Source organism: Ovis canadensis, chromosome 16 (genome assembly GCF_042477335.2).
Source record: "Ovis canadensis isolate MfBH-ARS-UI-01 breed Bighorn chromosome 16, ARS-UI_OviCan_v2, whole genome shotgun sequence".
In the NCBI taxonomy this organism is placed as follows: Eukaryota; Metazoa; Chordata; class Mammalia; order Artiodactyla; family Bovidae; genus Ovis; species Ovis canadensis.
The window spans coordinates 81,502,198-81,511,688 of NC_091260.1; positions in this window are offsets into that span (position 1 = coordinate 81,502,198).

Genomic DNA, 9,491 nt, shown 5'->3' on the forward strand with positions numbered 1-9,491 from the left:
TGCCTGCAGTACCGAGATACTAGTAGACACTTAGTACCTGGGTGCTCAGGTGGTACCGAGATACGGCCTGCAGTACCGAGATACTAGTAGACACTTAGTACCTGGGTGCTCAGGTGGCAGATACCCATCTAAACCCTCAGATGCGTAGGGGTAGGTGGAGTGGGGACTGGCTGGGCAGCCTGACCCTACACTGGGTTTCATGTCCTTCCCAGTTTCCATAAGCATCTCATGCCAAGCCTGACCATGTTATCCGAAGATGCAGAGTTGCGATTACAGAACAGGCAGTGTCCTGCGTCCTGGGGTGTGGGGATGTCTCCCCCGTGAGCAAGCCCTGTGGGCTTTGAGGTCCTCTTGGCCCTGCACCATGCCTCCAGCCTCCCCCTGGTGACCCACCCTGAGCAGCCCTTCCTGGCATGGGGAGGGCATGCGCTCCGGGTGTAGTGGCCCTGGCCTTACTGACTCCTGCCCCAGGGAGTGCTGCAGGACCCAGCCTGCAGCGCTGGCCGAGTGAACTTCAGGGCTGACTTGGATGAAACCTGCACCCAGCACCACCCTTGCTCACCGCTGTCACCTGCCCCCATCGCTGCTGCCCCAGGTTCCGCCCTCCAGGAGGCTGAACCCCAGGGTCCCAGCGACACACCCCAGGTCAGCCACAGGCTGGTCTCTGGGCTGGCCTTGGCCCTCATCTGTGACCCCGCTCACCAGATCTCAGCTGCCCACACTTATCACAGGCCTCTGTGGTTTCGGCAGGCTGGTTCACCTCCCAGCATCATGTGCCCGGTCGCTCAGTCCTGGCCGACTCCTTGTGAGCCCCTGGACTGGGGCCCGCCAGGCTCCTCTGTCCATGGGATTTTTCAGGCATGAATACTGGAGTGGGTTGCTGTGACCTCCTCCAGGGAATCTTTCTGACCTGGGGTTTGAACCCTAACCCCAGCATCATATCGAGCATCTTGGAAAGAGGTTAGTGCTTTTTCTCCCTGAAGACAGTTTCTGGGTGAAACTGGTTATCTCCCAGTGACAGGGCTGAAGACAGTTTCTGGGTGAAACTGGTTATCTCCCAGTGACGGGGAGGTTCTCTGCACTCTCTTTGCTTGATCCACCTGGATGTGGACTTGGAAGCACCCTTCTTCCCCCTGAGCCCCTGGCAGCTCAGAACCCCTCTTCCTGGCAGCTTCAGGGGCATCAGGGGTCTTGTTGATGTTGCACCCCGGTTTCTGCTCAGGGCCAGGCTCTGAGTGGCTTGAGAAGGTGGCTGGAGCCTGCAGGATAAGCAGAGGGTAGAGGACGCTGTGGTCCCAGGGCTGGGTTGGGATGGAGACTGGATGTCCAATGACCTGGGAACGCCAGGCTTCCCAGCTGGAGCTCTGGGGGCAGTCTCAGGGTGGTTCTACCTGCCGGTCCTTCTGAAAACACAGTCCCTCTGCCCGCAGAGCCCTAAGTCCTCCCCGTGTCCCCTCCCTCACACTCCTCACAGGGAAAGGTCTTTGTGGAGCAGATCCTTCCTGGCAGGTCCTGAGGCTGCACCCGGAGGGCACGGATCCAAACACGGGGTGCCATCGGCAGCAGGGAGCTGGCAGTCTCCGGGGAGACAGTCCGGTAACAGCTCATTTTGACGCAATGAGGCATGGTGGTGACTGGCTCAGGTGCTAGGGATTGGGGCCAGGGCTCCGAGCTGATATCCATCAGTGGCTTGGCACTGTCATCCCAGCTCATCCATCTTCCCCGGAACTTGAGGAGGAAAGAATGGGGCAACCTGGGATTTTGGCCAATTATCTTCCTGTTTCAATATGACAAATAGAAGTTGGGAAGAAATAAAGAATCGATACAACTTGGGGAAGCTTTTCTATCCCTGCTGGAAAATGATCCTGGTCAGAGCTCAGGGGAACCCTGTGTTCTGACAGGAGGTGGCGTTGTTGGTGGAGAGACCTCACCCCACCCCAGGTCTGTGATGGACCCCGGGTTTGAAAGTTGGTGGAGAGACCTCAGCCCCACCCCAGGTCTGTGACGGACCCGGGTTTGAAGGTTGGTGGAGAGACCTCAGCCCCACCCCAGGTCTGTGACGGACCCGGGTTTGAAGGTTGGTGGAGAGACCTCAGCCCCACCCCAGGTGTGTGATGGACCCCGGGTTTGAAGGTTGGTAGGAGAAGGCAACGGCACCGCACTCCAGTACTCTTGCCTGGAAAATCCTATGGACAGGGGAGCTTGGTGGGCTGCAGTCCATGGGGTCTCTAAGTCGGATACATACGACTGAGCAACTTCACTTTCACTTTTCACTTTCATGCATTGGAGAAGGAAATGGCAACCCACTCCAGTGTTCTTGCCTGGAGAATCCCAGGGACGGGGAAGCCTGGTGGGCTGCCATCTATGGGGTCGCACAGAGTTGGACATGATTGAAGTGACTTAGCAGCAGAGACCTCAGCCCCACCCCAGGTCTGTGACAGACCCCAGATTTGAAGGTTGGTGGAGAGACATCAGCCCCACCCCAGGTCTGTGACAGACCCCGAGTTTGAAGCAGGCACACTCCTGGATACAGCAGGCTGGGAGGAGGGGATGATTCGTCACCATCCTAGGGGACGGTGATAAACTGCTGTAAAAGGAGAGAGACAGCCTGGAACATCTGTCTTCAGTCCTCCCACAGAGGGCTGGAGTCTGTGTCCCTCCCCTTGACCCTGGGTGGCCCTCTATCTCTTTGTAAAAGAGAGTGGCAAGATAGAGAGGCAGAATTCCTGAGATGAGATCTTTTTAAAGGCCATGGCTCCCCTGAGGAAGGTCTCTGGGCACTCCAGAAGGCAGGCCCCAAGGGCAGCGCTCAGAGACAGAAGGTGCCGAAGAGCCCAGCCCTGCAGAGTGGCCAGCTGTGTAGGAGGGGAAACCTGAGAGAATGCCAGACATCCCCATCTTCCTAGCTGAGGTCTCAGACCTGGGAATGAAAGGTAAGCTGGTCCTCCAAGCCACGCTCAAAATCAAACCAGTCATTCCTGGGGAAATCAGTCCTGAATATGCAACATTGGAAGGACTAATGCTGAAGCTGAAGCTCCAATACTTTGGCCATCTGATGCGAAGAGCTGACTGATTGGGAAAAAACCCTGATGCTGGGAAAGATTGATGGCAGGAGGAGCTGACAGAGGATGAGATGGTTTAATGGCCTCGCTGACTCAATGGACATGAGTTTGAGCAAGCTCTGGGGAGATGGTGATGGACAGGGAGCCCTGGCGTGCTGCAGTCCATGGGGTCACAAAGAGGTGGACACGACTGAGCAACTGAACAACAGCAAGATACATCTGCGTGTTCATATGCCACAGCATTTTTATCCATCCATCTGTTGATTCCATCCTTCTGTTGATAGGCACTTAGATCGCTTCCGTACATGGACAATTATAAATAATGCTATGAACACAGGGGTGCGTGTATCTTTTTAAATTAATTTTTGCTTTGTTTTTTGGGTATACACCCAGGAACGGAATTGCTGGGCTGTGTTGTAGTTCTATTTTTATCAACTGGGGAATTAGGATAATAGCTTGTTCTACATTTCATAGGATTTTAAGAAATTCTCAAAACAGATTTGGAGAACTGGTTTTGAAAATTAGAAATTGTCATTTAAATATGGTGGCTTGTAACTTTTTACTGCATAATAAATTGCCTTATGCTGCTGTTGCTGTCGCCTTAGTCGTGTCCGACTCTGTGCGACCCCATAGACAGCAGCCCACCAGGCTCCCCTGTCCCTGGGATTCTCCAGGCAAGAACAGTGGAGTGGGTTGCCATTTCCTTCTCCAATGCATGAAAGGGAAAAGTGAAAGTGAAGTCGCTCAGTCGTGTCCGACTCTTCGCAACCCCATGGACTGCAGCCCACCAGATTCCTCCATCCATGGGATTTTCCAGGCAAGAGTACTGGAGTGGGGTGCCATTGCCCTCTCCAAAATTGCCTTATAGCTTAGTCATTTAGAGCAACAAAGATGTCTCAGAGTTTATGCAGCTCAGAAATTTGGGGATCAGCTGTCTGGGCAGCTCTGACTCAGGGTCTCTCAGGAAGGTGTGGGCACATGTGAGCAGGACTGGGAGCTGTTTCCAAGATGGTGCCCACGTGGCTGCTCCCAGGAGGCTTCACCGTTTCTTGGATGTAGACGGGAGGCCACCATCCAAGGCTCCCTCATTGTCCTCATGGGAGATTTTGTACGGACACAAAGAAGGCTTTCAGGTGCTATTATATTTAGATGCAAAACAACCCAATGGTATGAATACTAAAATTAGCATCACCTCACAGACAAGGAGGGGCTTCCCTGGTAGCTCACCTGGTAAAGAATCCGCCTGCAATGCAGGAGACCCTGGTTCAATTTTTGGGTTGGGATGATCCCCTGGAGAAAGGATACGCTACCCACTCCAGTATTCCTGCCTGGAGAATTCCATGGACAGAGGAGGCTGGCAGGGTACAAAGAGCCAGACACAACTGAGGGGCTAAGCACGGCACAGCACCTCACAGTCAAGGGAAAAGGGGTAGAGACACATCGAGCAAGCTGCCAGCGGCCACCCTGGGAAAGCGGGGCTGGGGGTCCCGGACACTCACATCTAGAACCTGCAGGTGACCCTCAGCCTCTGCACAGTACCTTCCTTTCATAAGCAGCTTCATAAAAGTTTCTATTCTCTTCCCTTTCCTTTTGAGCGTCTTTATGCTTTTTAAATTTGGGGTGTTTTTCCCAAAGTAATCCAGACAGGTTTCTCTTTGGACGTGTTAGAGAATCACCCCCTTTCATCAGCCATTCACTCCACACTTACTGCAGAGGACTGGCTCAATGGGGCTTCCCAGGAGGTGCTAACGGTAAAGAACCTGCCTGCCAATGCAGGAGGCTAAGAGACTTGGGTTCGATCCCTGGGTCGGGAAGATCCCCTGGAGGAGGGCATGGCAGTCCACTCTAGTATTCCTGCCTGGGGAATCCCACGGATAGAGGAACCTGGTGGGCTATAGTCTGTGGGGTTTCAGAGAGTGGGACATGACTGAAGGGACTTAGTGGTATGATGATACTAAAAAGAAGCCAGAGACAGAGGTACTTATTTGGGGATCCAAGTTTAGCTGTAAAAGCCAACGGCTTCCCCAGGGCAGGCCTTGGGGCCAGCTTTTGCCTTGTTCGTTTTTTCAGAGCTTGTTCTGCCCGGGTTCCCGGGCTCACCCCTTCCCTGGCCATGGTTCCTGGGAAGTCTCTTCCTCAACCACAGATCAGCACCTGAGAGTGTGCAGTGGGGAAACACATAAGTATGTGTAGATGTGACCTTGCATGTTCCAGCCCAAAGAGGACGATAAGAACATTTTCAATAAAAAGTAATGAATTAGGGAGTGGAAGAGAGTAACTCGCTGACGATTTTGAAAACAACAACAACAACAACAAAAACAAGGGGTAAAACCTCTCTAGAAATTTTATTTAAAAAATGTTAGACTGGTTTATGAAACACTATCCCTCTGTCCCCAAATGCCTGACCAAGTCCCTGCCCGCCTCTCCCGTTTATCCCTGAGGCTGGGTGAGAATGGCCTTCCCAGCTCAGCAGCGCCGCCTGGTGGCACAGGAGCCAGAAGCAACAAGCAACTCCCCTGAAATGTTTAAATGCAGGTGACAAGACTTTCTCAGAAGTCCTACATGTTTTCCCCTAGTGATTTAGGTACACCTTTTCATATACTTTGATGATAATCTTCATCAGTAGATTGTACCAAGTTAATAGCAATATCAACGCTATGATTTTCCCAGTAGTCATGTATGGATGTGAGAGTTGGACCATAGAGAAGGCTGAGTGCTGAAGGATGGATGCTTTTGAACTGTGGTGTTGGAGAAGACTCTTGAGAGTCCTTTGGATAGCAAGGAGATCAAACCAGTCCATCCTAAAGGAAATCAGTCCTGAATATTCTTTGGAAGGACTGATGCTGAAGCTGAAGCTCCAATCCTTTGACCACCTGATGTAAAGAGCCAATTCGTTGGGAAAGACCCTGATGCTGGGAAAGATTAAGGGCAGGAGAAGAAGCGGGTGACAGAGGATGAAATGGTTGGATGGCACCACTGACTCGATAGACATGAGCTTGAGCAAGCTCCGGGAGATGGTGAAGGACGGGGAAGCCTGGCGTGCCGCAATCCATGGGGTCGCCAAGAGTCGGACACGACTGAGCGGCTGAACAACAATAATAAGCAGCAGTGAGCTGAGAAGAGGCGCAGTCACAAACCAGACCCGCCCCCTCCTCTTTCAGTCCTGGGCCCAGCGGTCTGACCGCATAATGAAAATGGCACATTTACTGAGCGCTTCACATGTGTTAGAGAATTTAGTGGAATGCTTTTTTTTTTTTCTATTTTTAGCATGTTTCTCTTTGTATCTGAAGCATACACATTGAGCAAACTCCAGGAGATGGTGAAGACTGGTAAGCCTGGTGTGTTGCCGTCCCTGGGGTTGCAAAGAGTTGGACATGACTTAGCAACTGAGCCACATCATTACATTTATATTACGATTTCATATTATATGCCAAGACCTAAGTATAGACCGGGGACTCAAGATCCCATTAAAGATGAACAAGGTAATTTCAATGGGGTCATATTCTGGGAGGAGAAGGAGACAACGTCTAACCAACTAATCATTACAGTGCCTCCCTGGTGGGCCAGGTGATAAAGAATCCACCTGCAACGTGGGAGACCTGGGTTTGATCCCTAGGTTGGGAAGATCCCCTGGAGGAGGGCATGGCAACCCACCATAGTATTCTTGCCTGGAGAATCCCCGTGGGCAGAAGGGCCTGGCGAGATGCAGTCCATGGGGTTGCAGAGAGTCAGACACGACTGAGCAGCTAAGCACAGCACGTGACTCTAAAGCTAGAGCAGCATTTTTCAGAAGGGAGCCCAGTTCCATGAGGGCGTCACAACAAGAATCTAACTTGGGGTGAAATTGTCTGAGACCTCAAGGTCAAGGATGGAAGCCAGAGAAGGAAGGAGTGGACACACACTCTGTCCCCACTGTCTTGGCGGGGACGTGGGATTTGAGAGGCGCTGAAGGGAGGGAGGGCACGTTGCCTTTGGGAGACAGAGCAAAGGCCAGCCTGGCTGCCTGCAGGGAGTGAGTGATCCCAGGACAGCCGATGGTGGGAAGGCTGGTGGGGGCCCAGAATAGGGCTATAGGAGGCCCCCTTTCAACCTCCACATTTGGGATGGTGGAGACCCACTCCCACGTCTCATGGTCTTGGCAGCTTGACCCAGGCTGGTGATGGGGGCAAAGGAGGCAGAGAAGAGAGATGAAAGGGATTTAGGAGACGAAACCTTGCTGACGAGCGGAGGAAGGCGTGGGCAGCAGAGAGGTGTCTGGGGTCTGGCCTGGGCCTCTGGAGACCTGGGGAGAGGGAGAGTTGGGTCCTGTGTACACCTTGGATGTGAGGTGGCTTTAGAACTTCAAGGGATGTCATTCTGGTAACTGGGGATATTGGCGAGTCTTTCATGGGAGGTCAAGCCTGGGTTTATACACATTGATATACATTCTGAGGGGCCTCCCTGGTGGCTCAGTGGTAGAGAATCTGCCAGCCAGTGAAGAAGATGCAAGTTCAGTCCTTGGTCTGGGAAGATCCCCTGGAGGAGGAACTGACAACCCACTCAACTATTCTTGCCTGGAGAATCCCATGGACAGAGGAGCCTGGCAGGCTACAGTCCATAGAGTCGCAGAGTCAGACATGACTGATTGACTGGAAAACAACAACAATGCCTTATCAGAGGCACACCTATACACACAGACAGCCCCTTCATGGTTTTAATGGTGATTTAAAATGCAAGATTCAAAATGCAAAACTGAAGAGATCGAGAGAGGAGAGGAAATGAAAGCAGACGAGAAAAGGAGAGGGTGCAGGAGAGGACCCCACCGCCCCGCATCAAGGGCGATGAGCCAGCAGACCCACGGCAGGAGCGTCCCGGGTCCAGCTCAGGCCTTCGGCACGTGACACCATCATCTTGCTCCTGCCTCCAAATCTGCAGGACTCTCTGCTGGCCAGACGAGCAGGAAAGAGAGTTCCGGAAATGATGCTTGGCTGAAATGATGCAGAAACACCACAGGTCAGCGTCCCCAACCACATGCACACCAGTCTCTTTGAAGGTGACCTCACCTCTGAAGAAAGACAAGAACAGCATCATACAAACGAAAGCATGGGCTCCCTTCCCCGGGGGCATGCCTGCGGTGATGGTCACTCCCTCGAGACGTTCTTAACCCTGAGACCTGGCACAACTTTTGTTAAATGCTTAGAGGACGGTGAGAGGGAGAAACGAATGAGTCAGTATGAGGGGCAGACAAAACCCCCAAGGACATCTTGGGGGTCCAGGGCCCAGAACCAGGTATGGTGGGGTGTGCAGCAAAGGGCAGTGCAGGGGCAGAGAGAAAGGAGGTGACAATCAGTGGGTTTCAGGTGGGGGCCTTGTCCTGGTTGCCAAAGGGAACAGATGTGATTGCAGGGTCATTTCAAACCGAAGAGAGAGGCAGAGGGATTCGGTGGGAAAGATCCTATCCCACCACTGCTGGCTGGACAGACAAAAAGGAAAGACATATGGGCCACCTCCAGGAGCCAGAATAGGTGAGAAGATGAATTCCCTTCTAGAACTTCCCGAAGGATCCAGCCCTGTCAACCCCTGATGTCAGCACATGGAGGTCAAGGTCACACTCTGGACTTCCCTCGCTCTAAGATAACTCACCTGTTCTCTTTCAAGCCACTCAGTTTGTGATGAATTCTTGCAGCAGCCATAGACAATTAATCCAGGTGATATCTACACGGATATATTCAGATCAAAGTAAAGAAGAAGCCTCAGACTTCAGTCTTCACTTCTGCAACTTCATTTGCTGTTTATAGAGTCTGCTGGCCAGACCACTGTGACAGGAAGCCCTCTCCACAGCCAGAGACAGAGGCAGCAACTGTGAAACTCTGTCCTGTCTTCCTGTCTCTGGGCTGTGTGTATATAACAGTGACCACACGTGTGTGTGTGTCAGAGAGCATGCTGTATATGTGTGCATGTGGAGAGCACGCATGTGTGTGTGAGTGTCAGTGTGGGCTTACTACACGTGCACGTGTGGTGTGCGTGTGCGCCTATGTGAGGAATGTGCATAGAAGAATCTGCCCACCATGCAGGAGACCTGGGTTACATCCCCGGTCAGGAAGATCCCCTGGAGAAGGAAATGGCAGCCCACTCCAGTATTCTTGCCTGGAGAATCCCATGGGCAGAGGAGCCTGGCAGGTTACAGTCCATGGGGCAAAAGAGTCGGATGTGACTGGGTGACTAACGCTTGCAGTTTTTTCCTGCGTGTGTACACAAGCATGCATGCGTGCTCATAGGTGTTCAAGCGCTGGCGCAAGGAGGCAGCACCAGTAGCAGAAGGGCAGACTGAAATCAGGTGCCAAGAGACCTGAGCTTGAACTCAAGCTCCATCCCTCCCAGCTCCCGGCCCTGGTCACCAGCATTAGGCTCCCGTGTGAGTGGTGATGCTGCTGAGACTCCTGCAGAAGC